General features: G+C 46.5%; 1 protein-coding gene across 4 annotated transcripts in view; it reads left to right on the forward strand.

Annotated features, from left to right (window-relative positions):
* Positions 1 to 24,791, forward strand: part of WIPF1 (WAS/WASL interacting protein family member 1) — a 550,722-nt gene that overhangs the window by 232,026 nt on the left and 293,905 nt on the right. For 3 of the 4 annotated variants that reach the window (XM_078681536.1, XM_078681535.1, XM_078681538.1), the window contains one exon: positions 14,716 to 14,815. The exons of the other annotated variant lie outside the window; for it this stretch is intronic. The gene's annotated coding sequence lies outside the window, so the exon portion shown is untranslated. The remainder of the gene's footprint in view (positions 1 to 14,715; positions 14,816 to 24,791) is intronic. 4 annotated transcript variants of the gene reach the window in all.

The raw sequence follows: 24,791 nt of genomic DNA on the forward strand, positions 1-24,791 counted from the left end.
CACAATCCGGCTTCCGAGCAAAACACAGCACTGAGACCGCCCTCATCGCAGCAACAGACGACATTCGAACTCTACTGGACAATGGAGACACAGTCGCCCTCATCCTCCTCGACCTCTCTGCAGCATTCGATACAGTCTGCCACAGCACCCTTTTACAACGCCTCAATAACATCGGAATCCAAGGAAAAGCACTTGAATGGATCACCTCGTTCCTCTCCGGAAGAACCCAGAGAGTCCGCCTCCCACCATTCAAGTCCGAGGCCACTGAAGTCATCTGTGGCGTACCACAAGGATCCTCACTCAGCCCCACCCTCTTCAATGTATACATGAGCCCCCTCGCGGCCATCGCCCGCCAACACAACCTCAACATCATCTCTTACGCGGATGACACTCAACTAATCCTTTCTCTCACCAATGACCCCAGCACCGCCAAAACTAACCTACACGAAGGAATGAAAGAAGTTGCCGAATGGATGAAACAAAGCCGTCTGAAACTGAACTCAGATAAAACAGAAGTCCTCATCTTAGGTACATCCCCCTCTGCATGGGACGACTCCTGGTGGCCGGAAGCCCTCGGAAAAGCACCCATCCCGACAGACCACGCACGGAACCTAGGCGTCATCCTGGATTCTTCACTATCAATGAACAGACAAGTCAGCGCCGTATCCTCTTCCTGCTTCAACATTCTTCGCATGCTCAGAAAAACATTTCGCTGGATCCCCACCGAAACAAGGAAAACAGTCACCCATGCTCTGGTCACGAGCCGACTGGACTACGGAAACACCCTCTACGCAGGCACTACCGCTATACTCCAGAAGAAACTCCAACGAATCCAAAACGCCTCAGCCAGGATCATATTAGACATCCCACGCAACGAACACATCTCTGGTCACCTTAAAGACCTCCATTGGCTACCCGTCAATAAGAGAATCACTTTCCGACTGCTAACCCACGCACACAAATCACTCTACGACATCGGACCAGAATGCCTCAACTCACGACTGTCCTTCTACACCCCCTCCCGCCAACTACGTTCTTCCAGCCAAGCCCTCGCCACGGTACCTCGCATCAACAAGACCACCATGGGAGGCAGATCCTTCTCATACCTGGCTGCTAAAACATGGAACTCACTCCCCGCTTACCTTCGCCTTACCCAGAACCACCTAGCATTCAGAAAGCAACTTAAAACGTGGATATTTGACAAGTAATCCTCCTCCCCTTTCTAAGCGCCTTGAGACCCTCTGGGTATGTAGTGCGCTATATAAATTCTCTGACTTGACTTGACTTGACTGTTTACTGCAATGCCTCTAGGCTGCAAACACCAGCAAACTGAAATACCCATGCCCCCCCTCTACTCCTGTCCTTTAACCCCTTCCGTGCTCATGACGGCCCCAGGCCGTTATGAATCACGGTGGACGTGTGCGCACGAACCATGCCCAGGAATGGAATGTCCAGCACCGAAGCAATTCCGCCGCAGTCAAGGTGTTAAGGTTATGGCAGCTTCACGCGCTTGTTATGCCAAATTTACTTTATCACACCAGACAGGAATTTTGGGCATACACATACACGTGTTGAGGCTCTGTTGAGCCTTGCATGTTTTTCTTTTCGGTAGCATGTTACAAGCTGTTAACATGATCGATAAAGTCACGTCCCTTTGGCCTTAATGCTGTCAAATGTTATTTAAATCCAAAAAAGGTTTCACTTTGGACCAGTGATTTCACCTCAGGTTTGTGAAGGTCGGTCCACTGATTGATTTAATCCATCACCCTATCAAGTGGTATTTGCCTCCAGGCACTCTATTCCACTGGAAGGTTAGCCTGTCAAGAGGTGTTATTTTGACAGGTCGAATTTAAAGTTTAAAAGTGTACAGCCAGACTACATAGGACAGACTTGCAGTTATGTTTACACTGTCATTATAGTGGATGGCACAATGAGTGCTGCAGTCCATCTGTGAAATTTGGGAAACCGTCAGAACACCGCGGTCTGAATAACATTTGTTCCATCTACGCAAGCTCCATCACGCTTGCCTTAACCACGCATATGCTGTAAGCACGCATATGCGTGGTTAAGGCATTGCACTGTCTGGCTGCTGGAAGACGCCACGGTGAGGTAAGTCTGGCGGGGGGGTCGTTTTTAGGACTGGGAGGGGATCGGTAGCTTTTAGGGCAGTGCAAGGGGTTAGGGTAGTTCAAGGAACAGCGCAGGTGAGGCAGAGTTTTAGGCCTTAGAGCAGTGGGAGGGGAATGAGTAGTTGGGTTCGTTATAGGACGGGTGGGGGTCAGGGTAGGTTTTAGGGTAGTGCAAGGGGTTGGGGTAGTTTAAGGGACAGTGCAGGGTTGGAGTGTCGAAGTAGTGTACATACTGGGGCAAGGTTTTAGGGCTGGGGTCGGGATAGGTTTCAGGGCAGTAGAAGGTGTTGGGGTAGTTTAAGGGACAGCGCGAGATGGGGGCAGGGCAGTGTACATAAAGGGGCAGGGTTTTAGGGCAGTGGGAGGGGAATGGGTAGATGGGGAAATTTTTAGGGCTGGGTGGTCGGTAAGTTATAGAGCAGTGAAAGGGGCTGGAAGTAGTTTAAGGGACAACACGAGGGAGGGGATGGTAGTGGTGATTTTAGCCACACACTCCTTTACCATTTACGCCTATACCAAGAAATTTCGTGGTGAAGCCATGTGTGCTTCTATCATACAACCATGACATATAACTTATAGGGTACACTTTGCACTGTATACTAGGAACTTATAGGTAATTTAAATATGTTACGGCTATGCCAATTCGACCATGTTTAAAAGGGGGAGCACAGGCATTTAACTACTGATTAGCAGAGGTAAAGTGCACAGAAATCTAAAGGCTGCAAAATACAGGGTCCATGAAAAAGTGAAAAATCTAGAGTGACAACGCAAAAAGGCAAATTTCCTACAACTAATCCTGTCCAGTTTCTCAGGTCCTTGTGTGAACTTCTGCTCTCGGTCCAGGTGTTTGGTTTGAATTCTGGGACTTGTAGTCTTGTTTCATAATGAATAAACAAGACTATTATATGTACTGAACCAGCACATCACACATGCACCTATGAAACTTAGCAGCTGTGTGCATCTGACTTGTGATGCCTACATACATGTTGCCAACTTGTGTGGGATGTTATTTCTTTACCAGACACTGGTCTCCTGAATAAAGTCTGGTTTAAAAAAAAAAGTTAATTCCCTTTTACTTTTTTTTTTTTATATATAACTTCCACCCAAACCCAAATCTCGATATCTTTAGGCCGACAAATCACCTACCCCCAAAATAATATGCGCTGTACTGTACACAAAATTCTCCCATTGTGATCCTTCCTCCAACTTCTCGTTTGTTATTGGGGAGAAGACAAAGAGAGGCAGATAAAAAAACATAACGTCCCGTCCACGAGAATGTTTACTATAAGTTTAGTAAGGGGGTAAGGCAGCAAACGGGCCCTCCCCTCCGAACACAACTTATACAATAGCACAGATAAGCGAGGAACGATAATGGCTTAATATATTACCCCTGTAAGTTAATGTTTGGGTGGGGGGAGTTTTCGCCCGCGCTGCCGACACGTTATAAGGGTTAACTCATTTGCTGACGAGTGTGCTGCAGCAAAAAAGGAAGAAACCCCCTGGTAGAGGTGCATTGAGGAAGTGAGTTGTCACATGCACATTACAGGAAATGAGCTTCTGTGGATGGGTTAGACTGAGGAACTAACCTTCTCGGTGCTGCCAGGCATCAAAAGCTCAGGTCAGTGGCTTTTTAACGCGCTACTTTAATCCCGATTCACGCGCTCCTGTGCTCGAGGCAGCGCACCTTAGGTGGGGTTTTGGTTTGGTGTGGTTTTCTTTATTTTATCTCGACTTTTTTGGGCCGCTAGTTGTTAGATAAGCTGGAGCTGCCACGGCGCGCCGGAAAGGCTTTCACTGGTTTCTTCTCGAAACTTGAGCATTGTTTACAGCTCCGTTCTGCTGCATCGACGATTTTTCTTCTTATCGTCATATTTTTACCATTACACACCAGTTTCTTTTCGTGAATGTATTACAATATGTGAAAGGGCGATTTGTTGAACATTCGACTTGCACCTCACCATGCGGTGTTCATAGAAGGGATGAACTGTGCAATTAAACATGAATCGGTCCTTTGCACGTGGGGTTTATTGCTTTTGGTTTGGTGATGAAATGAATGTTTATTTAAAGAGTAAAACTGAAATGAAATGTCTAAAGGTTGCATCTGTGGCTCCCCCTCCACCCCCTTCCCGGAGGGTGGATGCGCGGTGGAACTTGCAGCAGGTGTTTGAGGACCGATGTCTGAGCCTGCCTGGGGTCCTTCCCTCCAGCCATCATTCACGGACACTGTTTAGGGTCCTGAACTTCCCCCTACAAATCACTCGTATCAGGTGCATTAATCAGTCCTATCAGTTCAGTGGAAGCACACCAATACCACCCTGTATTAGGATTCCTGTGACAGCAAACTAGTGCCACATGTGTCCCCAATGACATGGAGCTCATCCTGCCTCCAAGTGGTAGTTCCTGGTTTCAGGCTTCAGGCATGCGGTGGTGGGAACGCAGCTCTCTGCACCCCGAGTTAGACACATCGATTACGGATTTATCAGAAAGAAACAGTGGTGCTCCCATAGCATGTCAGACGTAACCGGCAACATAGTTGGTAAGGCTTCTTTTGGCAGCTCTTTTTTTTAATTAATTGTTTTAACAGCATAAATTCAGTGCTTAGCACGGTAAGATTACGTCATTTCAGTAGGTAACATTGACTGATGAATTGCGTTACATCCGAAATGTATATTGTTCTACAGTTTGAGAGTACTCCCTGGAACTGTTCCCATCATAGGCCCCAGACTTTTGGGGAATTTCATTGATATAGTGGTTACTACCCCTGATAAGGCGTCGAAGTGCTTTCCGGCAAGTATCCTGCTACTCCGGGACCCCAAAAGGATTAGTGGCGAGTTAGTATAGGGAAATAAGATATTTATTTGAGTGGTGGTATTTGGGTTGAAAAGGATAGTGGAGGGATAGACGAGTGAGGGGTTTGTGCTGTTTTACTCATCCCCGGGCCTATAGCGAAACATTTCTGCGTTAGCTCATTAGTAAAGGCCTCTGAATCATTTGCTCAGGTGGGCTGTCTGTCACCTCGCCAGTGCCATGTTTTCTGCAACCACCATGCCTATTTCCACTAATATGTGTGTGCTCCTGGGCCCTGCTCATTCCTTCATTATCCCCTGTGTCACAATTTTAGGGTCCAATGCGATGGGCCAAACCTCTATCTTGTATGTCATTTAAGTGGATGCTTTTTTTCCCGTTGGTGTTTTATTCAGAGTTTTTTTGTTTTTGAACACGGGGGACATTACTATGGATGTGCTACACAGAAAGACATTTAATTTGGATGCTTTTAATTCACGTCCCTGATCATTTAAACCTCCTCTCCGCCCCTAAGCTCCACAAATCCCTGAAACCTAAAGACCCCTCTCCACCCATCACAGAACCCTTAGAACCCGTCCCCTAAGCTCTACCCATCCCTAAACCCTAACAATGTCTCTACAACCCTAACCACCACCCTATTCCTGAACCCTAGCAATCCCTATCACCTATAACCACTACCCATCCCTAAACCCCCTATCCAGCCCGAATCTCCACCCATCCCTGAACCCTAGATTTGTGATGCGTACAGACACAGAATCGAGTTTGAATCAAGTGTAGGTTTGCTTTACATAGGGAAGGTGTGGGAGTGATCATCTTAAACAATGCTCCCTCCTCACTATAGGTAGAGGCAACATTCGACAGGCCTCCTTGTCGTGACGCACTCTTTGGAACAGTGTGGCTATATTTAGGTCTTAGCTTCTTTGTTTCATGTTACATGTGTGTATATATTCGGGTATCTAAAGGAAAGTAAGACCTCCAGGTCTGCTCCAACGAGTGCCCAACTTAAATGTGGATTTTGACAGGTCACACCTCTTTAGAATTGCTATTTCTTTAAAGTCTCCAAGCTGCGAATTGTGCTGGTGCAGGCTGCGCGCAAGACCTTTCACTAGAAGTGTAGGGGAGCTCGTGAAATAATATAAAAATAATGCAGTCTGGAAATACAAATGCTTAATAACCCACTTGTGTATAAGCTGAGAAAGTTAACACATTGGGTAAATTTGTTTTTGTTAAAACACAAAAAATGATGAGGAGAGAAAAAGATTTGATGGATACAGACAAAGTGCAAAATAACAATAAGTAGGTAATGGTTGAGAAAAGGAGGTACCTCAAGTCTTAAAGTTACTGTCTTTATTAGAACATTAGTTCAAGAGGCAGCTTTTCAGTGATGGAGGGTCAGGATGTTGTTGGGGGGAGGGGGGGCGTCTGGTAGCTTAACTTATGGATGCGTCTTCCCTGGGTCCATGTTTAGTCTTCTTGCTGCTGCACAGAAAAAAGATGTTAGTACATATCAGAGTATGGAAAGGGTAGCCTTCTACCTTACTCCATTATCTGGTGTTATCTTGTCCTTTACGTACAATAGCGGGGCTAGGTGTGCCCCCCCCCCACTACATGCACCCTTCATTTTCTACTCGGTCACGGAGAAAGAAAGTGAATCATTGCCCGTATTGGAAATCCAAAAGAAAAGGTCAGCCTTAGCCTTGTTTTAGTACAGCCTCCCTGACGGTTCCTTATGTAGCAGAAAGTAAGAAACCTTTTAATTCAACTAAGGAGAATCTGCCTCTTTATCCTCCTGACCAGCTCTTTAACACAGTTTCACGGTTATGACTGGAGTTGATGCAGCCCTCTGCTATTCCCAGTGTCTGGGTCTTTTCATGGCACATATAGTGGAGTGAAGCTCAGCATCCTCGTCTTTTTCTTGGTACATTGCTCTCCAGGCTTCTGTGAGATCATGGTAGCATCCCAGATCTGGCAGCTCTATTCCCCTGCTCCCTTTCTCCTTTAAAGTTCCTCCATGACCTCTGGTCACCTCATCTTCGCCTTGGACCATTTTTCACAGGACCACAGATGACCACGCACCACGAGAGACTGCCTAGCACCGTTTGTGACCTTTCTCTTGTTTCAGTATTTCGACCTCCTTCGGATGTCATTGCCTCTCCTGCAAGCATACAGCTTAACCGCTTCCGTCTGGCAGGAATTCCAGCCCTGTGCTGGACGTTCCAATCGCGGGCGTGGTCGTGACGGAACAATTCTGTCATCAGCACAGCCCATCCGGGACTCATGACGGAATGGTTCCGTCACGAGCATGGAAGGGGTTAAGGCCACCTAGCACTTCTCATCATCTCTTTTCAGATATGCTTTCAATTCTGACATCAATTCAAAGTCATTCCCTTGCTGCCTTGAGAAAGTTAATGGCCTGCGCGGCGTGAAGGGGCGAAACACGTGTTGGCTATTCATTCTAAACCAATTTTGTTCACTGCTTGGAACCTTTGTTCATCTAGCACTAAAAATTGCATTATTCAACTTCCAGAATTGATTCTATGAACTTGTATATACCGCAAGCCAACAATATACTTCTCTACTCAATTTATCCTCCAACTTTATTTGATTTATATTACCGAGCTGGCATGGAAGTGTAGCCTGTGTTTTACGTAGAAGCTTTCAGTAAATATCTTATAAATACAATTTTCACATTTCCTGGTTCCGCAGTTCTATGCTATGCAATAAGAGCTTCTAGGAAAGTACTGAAAACTAAGGTATTGTGGTTGGTACTGCCAAAGGCGTCTAAGCCAAAATGTCTTACTCACACAAGAAAGTCACAAGTCTTGTTTCTTGTTCCTTGTATGTCAAACATATTTGGTCCTCTCGGCGTTACTGGTGAAATTTTGTGAAGAGGTGATTTTTCTTTTTATAGAGTCCAGGGAATTCTGAAACTCTTGAAGATAAAACCTTGCCCTCGCACCCTCTTATTTACTCACAAATGTTTGTTTATGGCCATGGAGATCCATGACTGGGCAATGGAACACAGTCTCTGTGGAACTACTCCTATCCTCCCGACCCACTAAAAACGATGCCACGTTGTGGAAAGGCTTTCTCACTATTTACATCTGAAGCAAACGGAGTTTGGTCTCAAGACTAAAAATAATCCAATTGAATTTTACAAAGAGTTTCTAAAAGGGAATTGCATCTTGCTCTGAACCAGTTCTGTCCAGACATACAGGCAGGTCCATTGCATTTTGTGGGTCAAGGAATGTACACCACATTGGCGATGTGGGGCCTACTGATATGGTGAACTCAATGGTGTGTGTGAGTTATTCAAATTCTCTAGCGTGAAAGGCTCACGGAAGCTAAAAACAGGATTGCTGGGAGTGTACCACTCTAGTGCAGGGTAGAAGGTGCCTGGGCAGAAGACTTGAGACAGAGGGACATGGGCTTTGTGCTGTCTCTGACTGTACTCCTATGGAAGGCTCTCGTTCTCATTAGCTTAATTGGCAGAGAGGGCCACAGAGCTGCACACTTCGCTCTAAAAGTGGGTTGTGCCACTGCGCTTCCAAGCTGTCGCACTGCCTAGCCGGCACACCGTTATGAATGATTTTGTACAGAAAGTCTGACCTCATATGTTGTGTAACACTATTTTGGGCACCACTTTGTACCCCGGGCAGGACCATTGCTCGAATCTTCACACTGCATGCTTTGCACATTAAAAATGTCCATCTTTATTAAGTGTTTTATTTCTGTGCTGCACAAGAAAAATATATAAAACATATTCAAATAAGACTGAAATCTTTCTGCAACTTGAAACTTTAAAAAAGTATGTCAAGAACTAAGAACTTGAATTGTACATTCCCTCAATTCCCCTCAAATATGGGAAAAAGAATTTTATTAAAAACAAAGAGCTAAAAATAGCAATAAAAGTTACCTATGAATAACGTAACTTCTCTGGATCATATAACTTAGTTGGAAACTCCTTTTATACTAAAGTTTGAATAAGTTAATTAATTCCTCACAGAAGCAAATTGAATTTCTTACGTAGTTAAAGATTGGTCAGACGATAGCCTTCTAAAAAAAAAATCTCTAGCGGTTTTCTCTGATTTAACTGCTTTGCCCTTCCATTGGCTTCTCTTTCTTCTGTAAAACCTTCGAGAGTGATGTTGCCAGAAAGCTCAACACTTTAATCAAACACTTCTGCTTACTTCTTCGGGATAGCAATCAGATATTTAAAACAGAATGCTTCATTTCAGCTGTTTGGTATCATACTTTGACCTCTTCTCCTCTTTTTTAGGTCTCGCCCTGCGATTGCAGGCCAAAGGCCTGCTGTCGCAGAGCGAGACTATTGTTATCATTCCGGCTTTCAAGGACTCAAAGGGAGCCGGAGAGGACAACAGACTGTCACGCGCACGCAGCAGCAGCAGCAGCAGCCTGCCGGGATCAGGTCGCGCGCATCAACAGGCTCTTCACAACACATGCACAACACACATACAGCCCCCCCACGCATACACACACACATACATACATACATACAGAACCCCCCCGCATACACACACGCACGCACACACATACACAGAGAACCCCCGGCGCTTACACACACATCCCTTACCTCGTCTCGGCGTCTTCGCGCTCCCTTGCCCCCGCTCCTCTGGTGCGCGCGCACCACTAGTTTCGATTCCCGCGTCGGCTCCTCAGCCAATCAGGATGCAGTACTCCTTTTAGACATGCTCCCTCTCTGGTCCGCTATCATTTCTAACTGCAGGGTGCGTCGTGGCCCCAGCAAAAACGGCAGCATGGGCCAATCACCTTTGTTTTTGTAGTAGTAGCAGTTTAAAGAATCATCGATGTCTGTAGGTGTGTGGCTCTGTGTGCCTCTTGTATGTGTGGCTTCGTACTTGTATGTTCTGAATGCAATATACAAAAGGCAAACATTACAGGTGCCCGTTTCTACGACGCTTTGTACTATTCCTGTTTCTATTGTGCGCACACTGATCACACCGAGAAGAAACACGACGCTCAGTAGAATAAAGCGTGGTCAAACTGGAGTGCCAGGTTTAGAACGTTAGCAATTTAGACACATCCTCTCCCTTCTGCCCCAATAGTAAGGACTGTCCCTATAAAAACATCACATGGGACAACCAGTGCTGGGACAGACTGTGAACCAGCACGATTCTAGTTCAGGAACAGCGATGGACCAGAATTCAGGTTGGTTGCACTAGATCTTTCCCGAATATGCCCCAGCGCCTGACACCACCACACATTCGAGGGTTCATGCACATTCAGTTCACTTTGATGTTCAATAGTGCATCCTGAAGGCAGGCACTGTCCATCGCCCGACAATAATTAACTTTTTCTGTTCGAGTTGTCTGCCCGCTGGGAGCAGCTGGGTGTCAAACAGAGCAGCGGAGGTGGAACCTTCCTCTCAGATTCAGCAACAGACAAAGGTACACTTGAATGTCACTTCACAAGTTTCCAAGATATATACACACCATAATATGTACTACCATCATTAACATCCAAGCCCAGTTTAGCAATTCAAAAATCAAACTTGCATTACAAAAATTAAGTTAAAAATCCACAAGGTCATGTTGACTGGAAATTTTCACATTGTAAAAGATCAATAAAATATTTTACAAAAACCACAAGGATTAAAAATTATACCATACAGGATACATGCAGATTTTTGCAGTAGGCACATCAACCCTCTGAGCTATTTAATGATTCAAAGCTATAACCAAATATTGCATACAGATCTAAGCAGTTGTTCTAACCACAGAGTTACCAGTATCAAACGAGTAACCTCACCTCCCTAAACTATCTTAACATTAAGTTTGTTGCTAGAGTAAATTCTTCCACCATTGGTGAGTGACATCCCTACCAGGGCAGGTATTCAACAGCCCTGGTGGCAGACACACTGTCCATCTCGATTTGGTGTTTCCGCTGTGCTGCGTGAATGCCACACTCGCCGAGTATGCCTGTGTGTATGACCAGTGTCACAGACGCAGGTGCCAAGTGAGCAATCTGGAAAGTTTCCCTTTTTCTGGCCTTTGTACGTATACATTTATAGTGGGAAAGTACACACAGAAATACCACAATGCAAAGGGATGAACGTACGAACCGCACCAGGCACACAGCTACTCACTGAGATCTTTCATTTGCACTTATTTTCTGGCGCTTTTTTGCAGCGTGCCTTTCAAGATCATCCTGCACGTGTCGCTAAATCCGAAATAACTTAAACTATCCATACCAGATGCCTGCTGTTGCCAGCCCCAAACTGCTTCACGGGGTAAGAGCGGTCACTGCGAAATCCGCGCCGGTGTTGGTTCCCTGCAGCCAGTTAAAGAAACCATGCTCAGAGCCCTCTGCTGTTCCACTCAGTGTCAGACGCGTTCTTTCTACCGGCTTGTTTCCTGTTCTATGGGAAGACCCACAATGCCTTTCTCATCCATGTCACTTCCTGCTCTGGTTGGCAAATTTCAACCTTGACTTCACATTTGCCATCCCATTGTGTGGTTCTAGTGTCTCCCTCCGGCTCTTAATCTCAGAACGAAAAAGCTCGTTTAAATCAAAATCTAAATATCGAATTGTTTCACCTGTCGTTTTATCAATGGAGGAAATATTGTGTTCGTTACGAACACTGTATTTTTACGTGTTTCTTTGAATGTTAAAATCGAATAGGTTACATTTGGCATGAAATCTTGCGAGCAAAAATGCATTTGCTTCATAGTACAGCAGCATGAGCGGGAATTGCGTGACTAGTAAGGGTTGCCAATTTTGTTAGAAAAAATAATAGCCATTCGTTTACGTTTTTGCTATTCTGGAACTGTGGAGGTGGCAGATAAAAAATAAATTGTGAAACATTATCAGGATTTCTCTGGTTGCTCAATAATCATTCTGATACGATTTAGACGGCTAGACATTACTTTTTTTTAAAACGGATTTCTTAATGTGTTTTCCGTTTTAGGTGTAGCTTTCAGAAGGGGGAAGTACAGGGTTTTATTGTTTTTCTAATATTTTTACCAGCCTGGACTTAAAATACAGGTCGGATGCCAAGCGTAGCTCTACACAGGTTGTTTTTTCTTTCTTTGAATTCTGGGTCTAAAAGTCTTTATTTATTACATTATAAAACCAATACTACAAACCACAGAACTCAAAGAACAAGCATTGGCATAGCCAATAGGTCTAGCTTTTGGGACCTTATAAGCATTTAGTTATGCAGCACAATATCCTTGGTGCAACAACATCAACTGTTGCATGGCTAAACACTTAAAAGGTCCCAAAGGCGAGACCTATTGGCTATGCCAATGCTTGTTATGTTTAGCTCTTTGTATTGGAATTGGCACTGTCGACAGAGATCAATACTCAACCAGTCATAGGCCCTGATTAATGTCAATAAGTAAGCACTAGCAAAAGCAAACACGCTAGAAATGATTATTCTCTGACGGCTCTCAACGGGCTTTGGAGAAGAAAAGTGGACTCTCACCATTGTGAAGACCCCGGGTATACCAAAGCAGTCCCAGTCTCTTGCATTTTCCCCTCAGGACCTCTTGTTAGAAGGTGAAGTGCTTTACAACCTCCAGAGTCATTGTAGTGTCAGCCCCTACTATCTTTCTTTGTAGAAAATGATGTACCATTGTTTTGATGTCTTCTGTGCCCAGGGTAAGAATTTTCAGTAGCTTAATAAAGGCGTCCTCTTTAATGTGTGACTTCACGGTTAAACAATAAGAAAATATGCAAGGCATTCCTTAGACGTCGTAACACTTCTATTCATAACCTCACTAAGTTGCCAATTCATCAAGCTTGTTTCTGTGAGTGAATGTCTATTGCTCCTAGAAATCTAGGATCACGTCACACCTAAGCTAGGAGTGCGACCCTACAACTTCCGGACTCACACAAAAACTACTGTGAATTAGGATCAACCTAGTTTCAAAGGTGAGGAAAGCTTCACTTGTAAAGCCGTGCAGCACCGCAGTCTCGATCTCCCCTTTGGTGTGCCGTTAAGCACTGTTCACACAGTGACCACTCTGCGACATAGAACCCTTCTCAGTCCTCTGGTCCAGATGTGGCGACCAACAGGTGATTTTAGAGCTCACGCCTGGGATGGTGTCGTTTTCCACTCAGGTTAGTCATGGTTTTCCAGGTTAGTCATGGATTTGCCTGCAGGTTTGATCGAAAGGGGTGCATGCGGATGAGTCGTCTTAACATTCCACAGTTCAACTCATTGATGAAGCCTGCTCATAGGTATGTGGGTTGAATCACAGGCAGTTTGGAACTCATTCCTTCTCAATAGCTCCTGTGCATCAATGCATCCAGAGAATGCATCATGAAGGTGGGCCAATAGAGTGTCAGATGTTTGCAGCGCTGTGATCCCCAGCAACTGTGGGTGGAGTGCTATCTGGACTCAACAGGTCATATGTAGGAATCACAGGGGAATTTCAATCCATCATCGTCCTTTTCTCTATATAGTTTTTTTAAGCTGGTTTTTTTTTCACCTCTCGGTGGTGTCATTAGTTGATCAGAGGCAGCACGTGCTTGGGGTAAATGCAAAGGCATGAGTATGTGCAAAGCTTACTAAAAGAACAGGTGTGTGTACCACTGGGGCTGCAGTGCAATCCATGTAACCCTTGTGGCGTTGGGGCAGTCTTGTACCCTTTTTGGTGGTTATGGGTGTAATGCTGAAATGATAGTGTTAGTAGTAGTTTGAGCTATTTTAAAGTACGTTCCTGTGTCAGGCTTACTTTACTTTAGGAGTGAGGTAGCCTCGTTTTGGGGCTTGACATTGTCATGAGGAGAGGTGTTCTTTCTTGAAGGCGGACAGGCCCTGTAGGTGCGTCATGGCCAGCTGTCGTTTACCCAGTGTCTGGTTGATTGGCTGCCATGCTACCAGCTTCTTGACCTGGTAGCATTAGTTATTCTAGGCACAAACATTGCCCAGCTTTATCCTTGCGTATAATTTGGGACTTGAGTATATTTAATGTTTTTTTGGGATTGAAAGGCTCTGGTCCCTGCTAATTGTCGAGGAACTAGGCCCTGCATTCCAGGTCTCATAATGACAGGTGGGAGGTTCCCTGGTTTTCCCCTGTCACTATTGTGGTTGCTGACGAGTAACCCTCACACAGAGAATTTTTCAGAAGTTTCTTTTATTAGGATGTGTCCGTGTCAATAAGGAAGGCGTGCATTCCACACGTGCCTTCGAACACGTTGTTGAGTGGGTTCCACTTATTGTGGCAGACACACAGAAAAACTGCTCTCTACAGAGAGCATAGCTGTGTGTGTGGAAATGTACACAGCCATTTACGGGCGCTACCAGCTCCCTGCGACGATACGCGCATTGTGGAAGTAAGTGGTGCAAGTGAGAGGGGAAGTTCTCGTTTCGCAGAATTTCGCAACTTCCGGTGAGACCGTGATAGGGGAAGTAGCAAAAATACATTCAGGTTATGAGAAGCAAATAACGCTGCATGTTAAACAGTAATCAAGCACGAAGCTTAGCCAGCTTAGGAAGTCACTCGTTGCAGATGAAGGCATTTTCTTGTTTGCAGAGATGCTGCTAGATATGACGACATGTGTTTTTCTTGTTCTTTGACTGGCGTTAAGAGCAGAACTACGAGTTGTCGCTCAGAATCCAATGTTAATGTGAACACGGAAGTCGAGAACCATTAGAAGTGCTGTCCATTTTAAATATCAATGTGTATACGTTGTGTGTGTGCTGTTCGGTTCTGAATGAAAATGTTACATCTATGGATATGACGTACATGGTAATGCGTTAACATTTCTAACTGACTCCCTTTTATTTCAGCCATTAACAATGCGAATGAATAAGTGAGCTGGAATGACTGGTAACTGAATTCACTTTTGAAGAAGCCGTTTTCCCGAGTAAGAGGACATCCCAGCAACTGGTAAGAAAGCCAACACCAATGGGTGTATCTAAAGGGTCTCATTTATTTTATAGGGAACACTTCTTACACTACCTCAATTAACTGTGTTTCATTTAATCATGTAGTTTTATATGACTCCTTGCTTTTGTTGAAAATCTTTCGATAAAACATATTACGTTATACATTTTCTTTTTACTTAGCAGTGTGCTTATTAGTGTCCGGTGTGACACCGTGAAGTAGATGTTGGCATGGTGAATTGTGGTGCATCATATGTAAGAAAAGTAAATACAGAGGCCCAACAGTTACCCTCGGATACCGCCGCTGGTGCTGCCTTATGCTGGGTTGATGAATACCAAGTGTTCGTAGTCTTCCTTGCACCTCATAAGTCTTTCTTCAGCTTCTCTACACTTCCTAACTCATTATCTCACTCTTGCAGGATCTTTTTCATCCCTGTTTTCTTTAAAAAAAAGTTTTCATATCTTTCTCTTCCTCCTCCTTTCTCGTTTTCCTGCCTTTCACTCTCTTGCCTGAGATGATGGAAAAATATGTCCTGGTCCTCAAAAATGAATGCTTGTGCCTGCCGCTGGCAGTCTTCTCTACAAATTTAACAGTGGCAACTAACAAGTCTGTACACTCCAAGCACCTAGACCCTTTCTCAAGCTCAGGAGAGGTGGGAAGAGATCTGCAGGTCACTGTTTCGAATGATCCCTCCTGGGGGGAACTCTGTCTTTAATCATTCTCAGATGGATACCATGATTATCATTATGTTTTAGTAATACCTGTTGAGTGTGGTGAAATGAATATTCAACTTATGGAGTGCACCGCACAAAGCTCCTGTATGGTTTTATATATATGGAATAAAGTGCCCACTGGCATACATTAGAAGTATAATACAATTTACTGATGGGTTTCATGACCATATAAAAGAAAGAGATCAGAGGCAGAGTTCCTTTATAAGATCCTGGAACTTCCAGTATGTTCCTCAATACCACAGACTTAATAAGACTTGTTGTAAATGATGCCCTGATACCTTCATATTTGCATGTTTTGCACAGTGTAGAGGTAACCATGACATGACATGAGATGGAAATAGAAAAACCTGAAATGGTTTTTGGAGCCTTGAGTTCCAGTACTGCTAAATGTAAACACAGCAGTAGATCATCATCTTTTGTGATTGATTCACACGCAAACATACCTTTTCGAGAGTCAATAAAAAGCATTTAGATTTTGGTAGTATATAGAACAACTCTGTCTTTCTTAAACATGGCCTACCAGATACATCTCTGTTATTGGCATTGAAGCTTTCTGGGATCTGACAAGGCTTCCTTTCAGTAGAGATGTGGTGTGCTTCACCTTTGTCACAATGTAGCAGCACCATGGGTGTTTGGCGGACGTGAGAATTGGAGGGTCATGCTCATGGGAGGTCGCAGCCCATTGATGTGAATGAGGGGAAAATTTGGAGCAATATCCTACATCCCTACTTTGTCCAGGTTCTTTAGTTTTAAATGCTGTGCACCAACTTCTCTGCCTGGTTCCATGGGGCCATCAGTGTCTGTGGGACCATTGTCACTGTTATGTCTTGCCTGTGGGTCACTTTAGACATCATAAGCCTCAGGTAAACTGATGTCTGATTTGGTGTCTTCCAAACAGAACATTTGGTTCATGCTGGTTGGATTCTTCGCTGATATTTAACTTATGAAAGGGGGATTCCCTTTTCATGCCAGTTTTGGATAGCTAGTTGTTCGAGTGAAATGATAGGACATTTATGCTTCAAACCTAAGAACTTCTCTCCAATCACAGAGGAACCGAACGTGCTTCCAGTATGTGCCTTTACATGTGTTCAAAACTAAAAAGAATACCGAAAGTAGCTAAACTGTTGATCCACACTGAAGAGAGAAGTTCTTCAACGTCCTCTGGTTTTGCATCCATTCTGTCAGAATCCGCGTGAGGTGACGCCTCTCCTTATAGTGAAGTGCTATTTTTTTATAGCTTCGTTCCATTTCTGTTCGCCCAGGCAACTTTTTGTAAAGTCCCAGAAAATAGTGAATTCCACAACTGTAGTCTGAAAGCTTGCTTATCTTGAACATTTCTCGAGTGAATTTCAATATGTGCTTCTCAGAGAGTCCTCCCCCAGCTTCCAATTCTGAATATAATACAATGTTTTTAAGAGAAGAAACTTTCAATGTAGTAATTATTTAGCAAGTGTTAGAAGACTGCAGTCCAAGGAATATATGTTCTCTCTGGGCTAGAAGGATCTGCTCTTCTATATTGTTATCAGTCCAGTTCCCTGTACATTCTAGTGCCAGTTCAGAACATTTCTTTTTGGCCTTACTCCTGTGCAATGTGGAGACACAATAAGGATAGTTGATATCTGTATGTATTGTTACTGGGTAAGTGGATACTTAATGGTATGTTTGAGATAGAAGTGATTTCCCTTTTCCTTTAAGATATCATTCTGTTAGTCGATGGAGCAAGTCAATTCTTCAGTGAGGCTGTAGCTACATTTTCCTTCACCCAGTATTTTTAATAATGGCTGGCTTCCATTCCAGTAGTGTACCACAGACATACATGTCTCTCATATATGGCAATTCATTTCAAGACCCACTGCTGGCCTGTAGTCCAGCAAGTTAAATATCCATATGTTTGTTCTATCTCTAAATGAGGCCAGAACATATTGCTCAATGTAAAGCTTTTGCCTGCATATCATCATGACTTTCTCTTAGCAAGTAAAGGAGGACAGTATTCTCCAGTGAACCTCGAGCTGACTCTTTTGCTGGCTGGGATGGGACTAAGTCCCACAGCATTCCTTGTGGGTGGCGAGGATGAGGAGGGACACGCTCATACCAGCGCTTAGCTTCTCCAGCATCACGGGGCCTCGAGCTGACTCTGTTGTTGGCTGGCCTGGGACTACGTCCCCCAGCATTTCATGTGTGTGGCGAGGAGGAGGAGGGGCACGCTCATACTAGCGCTTCAAAGCGCTTTGCTTCTCTTGCAGCGCAGTTTCGAGATGATTCTGTTGCTGGCTGGAGTAGGACTACGTCCCACAGCATTCCTTGTGTGCAGTGAGGAGGGGCATGCTCATACCAGCGCTTTGAAGTGCTTTGCTTATCCCGCAACGCAGGACCTCGAGCTGATTCTGTTGCTTACTGGAGTGTGACTACTTCCCCCAGCATTCCTTGTGCGTGGTGTGGAGGAGGGACACACTCAGACCATCGATTTGCTTCTCCCTCATCGTGGAGCCTTGAGCTGACTCCGTTTCGGGCGTGGGACTACGTCCTCAAGCATTCCTTGTGTGTGGCAAGGAGGAGGAGGGACACGCTCATACTAGCGCTTTAAAGCGCTTTGCTTATCCAGTAGAGTGGGATGTGCCTGGGCCAAGAGCGGGCCCATCTGCGCCCGTCCGAGGTCGAATGTGGCTGGGCTGGGCCTACTCCCTTAGTTCTCCACAAGTCATCATCTTCCCTGAACCTCTCACCTGACTGGAAGTTAGACATTTCTGTCTCCTATGAAACTGTCTGGTCTTTTGTTCTCATGGAGAGCTTGGATTTTGGGCCCCGGAGTTGGGGAAAAGAAAGGCTATACCCTCTGAACCCCAATGTGGCCTTTTGACTATTGATAACTTTTTGGCCAGAGCTGTGGGAGGAATTACAAAGGAAATAGATTTGGCTGAGAGGTGCCTTTCCTTGGACTTGGGGGGCACTCTGTATCATTCTTTGTGGGTGCTCTCATTTCAGATCAAGTTAATCATGGGGAGTTAATGGTTTACGCGGTCGGTGAAGTAACTTTTTCTGTTGAACCAGTTGAGGGATCTTCAGCACAGGTGTGACCACACTGCCGAAGTCCTTTTGCCAAGCACAAGCGAAAATCGAAAAACGGTAATGCAGGTAGGAAAGGTACTGTCAATAGCACCAACCCTGTGGTTTTGGGCGATGAGACACACAAGAGCACTCGTGTATGCAACTTGGGTTCCTTTTTTCTCTCAACTAAATGAGCTCCTTAAATCCTGCCTGGCGCCTCTGATGGACATGCTTGTCAAAATTGAAGCTGAAGTGGTAAAAATCTCTGGCCTCTTTGCTAATCGCTTTGGACATCGGGGTTTGGTCCATGTGGCGCTCCATGCCATACCCCTGTCAAACCCCCCTGCATCTGCTGCTAATGAAGCTAACAAAGCCAGGGCCTTGGAGTCTTTTTTGTCGAATTTTACCCAAGCTGTCATTAGAGGCCCCCTCGGAGATGCCCATTATTCCCAGACCAAATAGGGTTTTCCAAGGGATTGGGTTGGCCATTCTCAGGGTGCTAATTTGGTTGCCCTGCCATAGTAATGCTCTTCCACATATTAACCTTCCTCCAGAAAGCTGTCCCTTTGTAGTGGTCTTGGGGAATGTCCCCAAAATTGAGGACCCCTCTTCAGAGTCCTACGACCAGCTTAATAACAAAGCGTGCCATTGGTTAGCTGGCCGCTCAAGTTTTACACTGCAAGATCAGAACATGGGATGGTTCGGCTGGTGTACCAAATTGTTTTTTCTGATAAGACTCTTTGTGGAGATTGTATTATTATGAATTTTAGGTACCCTTTTCTTGCTAGACGAGTATTGAGCAGCTTTCAACAACAGTCTTTCCCTTAGAGTATTTCTACAGGCACCTGCAAGCTGGGTCTGCTCTGCTTTGCTCCCCACTCACTCTACAGAGGTCTGACCTTAGAATCTCCTATTCTTATAGATACACATCATTAATTGACCTCCGTGGTCTGGACTGGCATCATCAGAGTTTAGCTACTATCAGCCTCTTTGTAGGAGCCTAATTCCTACTCTGGTTCCATGTAGGCAGGCCTCCCTATCAGATATTGTATCCCAGGATATGGTGTAAGCTCAAGTTGGCTGGCCAAGGGTAGTGTTGAAAGAAGGATTAGGTCCTCTGGTGCAGTTTTGTTCAGCTCTGCGGTTGGGGATTGTTCTGTATTCCGGTCCAAATTAATCTGCTGGAGTGTGGCTGGTTATTTTCTAAAATGGCGGATGTGGATTGGCTTGACTATATAGCCGACTTTGATCTTCTTTTGCTCCAGGAAACGTGGTGCCTCAATCACCCAATTTGGGAAGGTTTTCTGGGCTTTAGCGTACCTGCCAGAAGGTCTCGAAGTGCTAGGGCCAGTGCGGGTTAGGTGGTCTTGGCCTGCACTACAAGTAACTTAAAGATAGGCCCTGTCCCCTTTAACCATCCAGGAATACATATCTTGTGGGTGGTGATCCCTAGCTTATTTAATTGATTTTTACAACTCTGTGGTTTTCTTTATGTAGTTTAGAGTCCCTGTTTTTGATTATTAATTACCTGAAGAGAAGGTTCTCACTTGTGTCTACCAATTTTAATATTTTAATTGGGTGGACTTTAATACCAACTTGGGTTCCAACCATTCTGTCATTCAGCCCTTTCAGGAGGCTCGCGGACACAGGCTTCTTTGGGAAGTAAGACCATGGGGGAGGGGGGAGACGGGGAGTTGCTAAAGCACTTACTTGAGGTTGGTTTGCAGAATGTAATGGAGCTTAGGGACAACCTTGTGTCCGGTACTCTTACCTTTAGTGGGCGGAGGCAAGGCTCGAATTTTGACTGAGTTTTAGTTTCGCCTACCATGGGCTCACTTATCGAATCCATTAATGTGAAAGTTAGCGCCTACAGTGATCACAACCCTATTGAGTCATCCCTATTGGGACACTGCCACTGCTACTGACCAGATTGGACGGCGTTCGTGACAGCGAAGGCTCGCTCATCTACCCACGCCTCGCGGAACCCGCTCCGCGGGTCCCGCTTCGGATTCCCTGCGTTTGGTGCTTCGGTGGGGCTTGAAGGCAAAGGGCTGCGAGCGGCAACCGGGACTCGCATTCCCAGGAGTCCCGGTGTGCGTGAGTGGCCGAGTCACCTGGCCCCGCTCTCCCTGACCGCCTCGCCCCGCCCCCATCTGCTGCAAAAGGGGCTCGGACTCACTACTTCCTGGGACACTGCCACTGCTACTGACCAGATTGGACGGCGTTCGTGACAGCGAAGGCTCGCTCATCTACCCACGCCTCGCGGAACCCGCTCCGCGGGTCCCGCTTCGGATTCCCTGCGTTTGGTGCTTCGGTGGGGCTTGAAGGCAAAGGGCTGCGAGCGGCAACCGGGACTCGCATTCCCAGGAGTCCCGGTGTGCGTGAGTGGCCGAGTCACCTGGCCCCGCTCTCCCTGACCGCCTCGCCCCGCCCCCATCTGCTGCAAAAGGGGCTCGGACTCACTACTTCCTGGGACACTGCCACTGCTACTGACCAGATTGGACGGCGTTCGTGACAGCGAAGGCTCGCTCATCTACCCACGCCTCGCGGAACCCGCTCCGCGGGTCCCGCTTCGGATTCCCTGCGTTTGGTGCTTCGGTGGGGCTTGAAGGCAAAGGGCTGCGAGTGGCAACCGGGACTCGCATTCCCAGGAGTCCCGGTGTGCGTGAGTGTCCGAGTCACCTGGCCCCGCTCTCCCTGACCGCCTCGCCCCGCCCCCATCTGCTGCAAAAGGGGCTCGGACTCACTACTTCCTGGGACACTGCCACTGCTACTGACCAGATTGGACGGCGTTCGTGACAGCGAAGGCTCGCTCATCTACCCACGCCTCGCGGAACCCGCTCCGCGGGTCCCGCTTCGGATTCCCTGCGTTTGGTGCTTCGGTGGGGCTTGAAGGCAAAGGGCTGCGAGCGGCAACCGGGACTCGCATTCCCAGGAGTCCCGGTGTGCGTGAGTGGCCGAGTCACCTGGCCCCGCTCTCCCTGACCGCCTCGCCCCGCCCCCATCTGCTGCAAAAGGGGCTCGGACTCACTACTTCCTGGGACACTGCCACTGCTACTGACCAGATTGGACGGCGTTCGTGACAGCGAAGGCTCGCTCATCTACCCACGCCTCGCGGAACCCGCTCCGCGGGTCCCGCTTCGGATTCCCTGCGTTTGGTGCTTCGGTGGGGCTTGAAGGCAAAGGGCTGCGAGCGGCAACCGGGACTCGCATTCCCAGGAGTCCCGGTGTGCGTGAGTGGCCGAGTCACCTGGCCCCGCTCTCCCTGACCGCCTCGCCCCGCCCCCATCTGCTGCAAAAGGGGCTCGGACTCACTACTTCCTGGGACACTGCCACTGCTACTGACCAGATTGGACGGCGTTCGTGACAGCGAAGGCTCGCTCATCTACCCACGCCTCGCGGAACCCGCTCCGCGGGTCCCGCTTCGGATTCCCTGCGTTTGGTGCTTCGGTGGGGCTTGAAGGCAAAGGGCTGCGAGCGGCAACCGGGACTCGCATTCCCAGGAGTCCCGGTGTGCGTGAGTGGCCGAGTCACCTGGCCCCGCTCTCCCTGACCGCCTCGCCCCACCCCCTTTAACCTAGCTGATTGGCCCTTTGGACTCACAAATACAAGGCTACTCCGCTGCGCGGGAGCGCGCGGGGCGAAGACCGGGGCGAAGACCGGGGCAAAGACCGGGGCAAAGACCGGGGCAAAGACCGGGGCAAAGACCGGGGCAAAGACCGGGGCAAAGACCGGGGCAAAGACCGGGGCAAAGACCGGGGCAAAGACCGGGCCGTTTGAGGCCCACCCCTCCTGGACGCCAAGATAACCGTGGAAAATGCCGCTAAGATCAGGGAAGGAACGTTCTGTCCAAATCAATACTCCCAATGGCGTCGTTTCTGGTCCCTTGGATGTTTTCATAACACGGGCTACTGGTATTTTAGAAAAGGAAATCGCAATGGTTGAGAAAAGATTGTCAATAGACTTAATCAACGGGAAGCGATCATCATTGGGGGCCTTAGCCACATCTATCTCCCCTCCACCCTCTGTACCACATGCTGCCTTTAATTGTGTCCACACCATCTCTACGGATGCAATAGTCCATTTAGAAAATATTGGGGATAGCCGAGCTAGGGAAAAAATGAATAGTGTAAATACTTCCAAAGATACTCAGGTGGAGGGGGCGGAGGATAATGACTCGTTGATCAGCGAGGAGCAGGATTTTAGCCAGCTTACTGGAACTCCTCCCCTCAACCAGTCCAACATGTCAATATCATCTGAAAATGTTTACCCCCCTATATCTAACTCTGGCCCTAATACTAAAAAAAGAAAACGGGATACTGGAATGACAGGGGGAAAAAAGCTAAACATTGGTGAAGTAAATAAAGTTCAAGGGGAATGGGGCCCGGGGCCCGAGCCTCATCCAAACCCGCCAAAACCCTAGACACATAACAACATGCTATGCCCCACCCTTTTGGCTTTGGGTTCCTCAACCACCTGTCCCATGTGCCTCAATAGTGACGAGGTTCTGCTGGCAAAAATGGAGGGCATGTTTAAAACATTACTCATACCAATCCTTGAGCGGACCAGGCTTATGACCACTAAAATTGATAGCATGGTGGATTTGATCCATTCAAACCATACGATGCTTCAAGCATTATCTGGTTTGAATAATATGGGTGCGATTGCTGTACCAGCACCCAGTAGGGTCCCCAGTAATAACAACAATATGGATAAGGGTAAAATTGCCCCCAATAAAACCATAGGAATGAATAACATCACATCTAAAGGGGGCAAAACAACCAACACCATCCCAATTAACTCTTTAGGAGCTGGTTCGCAAACTCAGGTATTAAAGCCCCAATCAAAACCAGTGGTTAAAGAAAACACTGGTGGGCGTCAAACTATGGGTCCTCCTATACAACCTAACTTAAATCTCCCTTCTCCAAGTAACTCAAGAGCCCAACGTACTGCTTCTTCCAATCATTGGGAGAGGGGGCGTAAAAGACCAAATACTCCCAGTGTTGATCTTCCACCTGAAGCAGCCCTACATACCATCGTTTTGACCGGCGTAGCCCCATTAAAACCGGGTGCAAGGGAATCTTATGGCGATCTTTTTAATAAAGTCACTTTTTGGCTGAACAAAAATCGCCCGTTACCCCCTTCCACCCCCACGGAGATAATGTATGTGAGGAGAGTAGATTGGGTTGGGCCGGAGGTAAAAGACCTAGAAGGAGATTGCATCCTTATTTCGCTTAAAGACTCATGGGTGGTAGATGTTATTAAACGAGAACCTAGGTTCGCAAGGCAGGGGGATGTACAAACTTTAGCATTATCTTATTTTTATCCGCGCAGGCAAATACCCTTCCAATCTTTCCCACTGTTTCGTAAAGGTCCTGCTGCAAGACATCCCCCGGCATTAACCCCGCTTGACTACCAGCGCCCCTTTCTTTTTAATCGTTTTGGCCCCCTCTCTGGACTAGAAGCTGTAGATTGACTTAATGATTCTTCTAGTGAGCCTTTGATTGGTAGTGTGACAATGCTAGAACCCACTGATTTTAACATGGTGTGCCCAACTGAATTACCCAATCGAGTAGATGGGGTAGGAGACCGAACAGTAGTATTAAACAGTCCTCGACCATACCTTGCTACCCAGGGGTCTTTGATAGGCAATAAAATTTAAAAAATTATTGACGCTCCAGTAGAGCGTGCCAAGAAACTAGTGGTTAATGCCAATACAGGGGTCCCTTATGGACCTGCCCAGCCCCTACACCCTCTCTTACCAGATAACCCGAAAGATTGTTTAAAAATTCTGTGCTGGAACATAGCGGGTATTAAGGCGCGCTTTGCGTCTACGGATTGGTTAAACTTTATGGACAACTACGATATTATCCTGTTGCAGGAAACATGGGCAACTGAGCCTGTCCATAAGTTGGGTTATATACATTTTTTCAAACCCGCAATCAAAGGAGGCAAAGGGCGGGCTGCAGGAGGCTTGTTGATCTGGGTAAAACAATCCCTGGGCCTCTATCCACTGGAGCTCCCGGTAGAGAGTCAAGATCTCCTCGCTATCAGAATAAATAAAGGGAGCAAGCAAATTATGAACATTGTTAACATCTATGCAAGAGGCCTGCCTGGTGGTCGAAGCCCACCCCTGTTGAAACTCGTTGATCATATGATAATGAAAATGGGTGGTGGTATTACTACCATTCTTGCTGGCG

Source organism: Lissotriton helveticus, chromosome 3_1 (assembly GCF_964261635.1).
Source record: "Lissotriton helveticus chromosome 3_1, aLisHel1.1, whole genome shotgun sequence".
Lineage (NCBI taxonomy): Eukaryota > Metazoa > Chordata > Amphibia > Caudata > Salamandridae > Lissotriton > Lissotriton helveticus.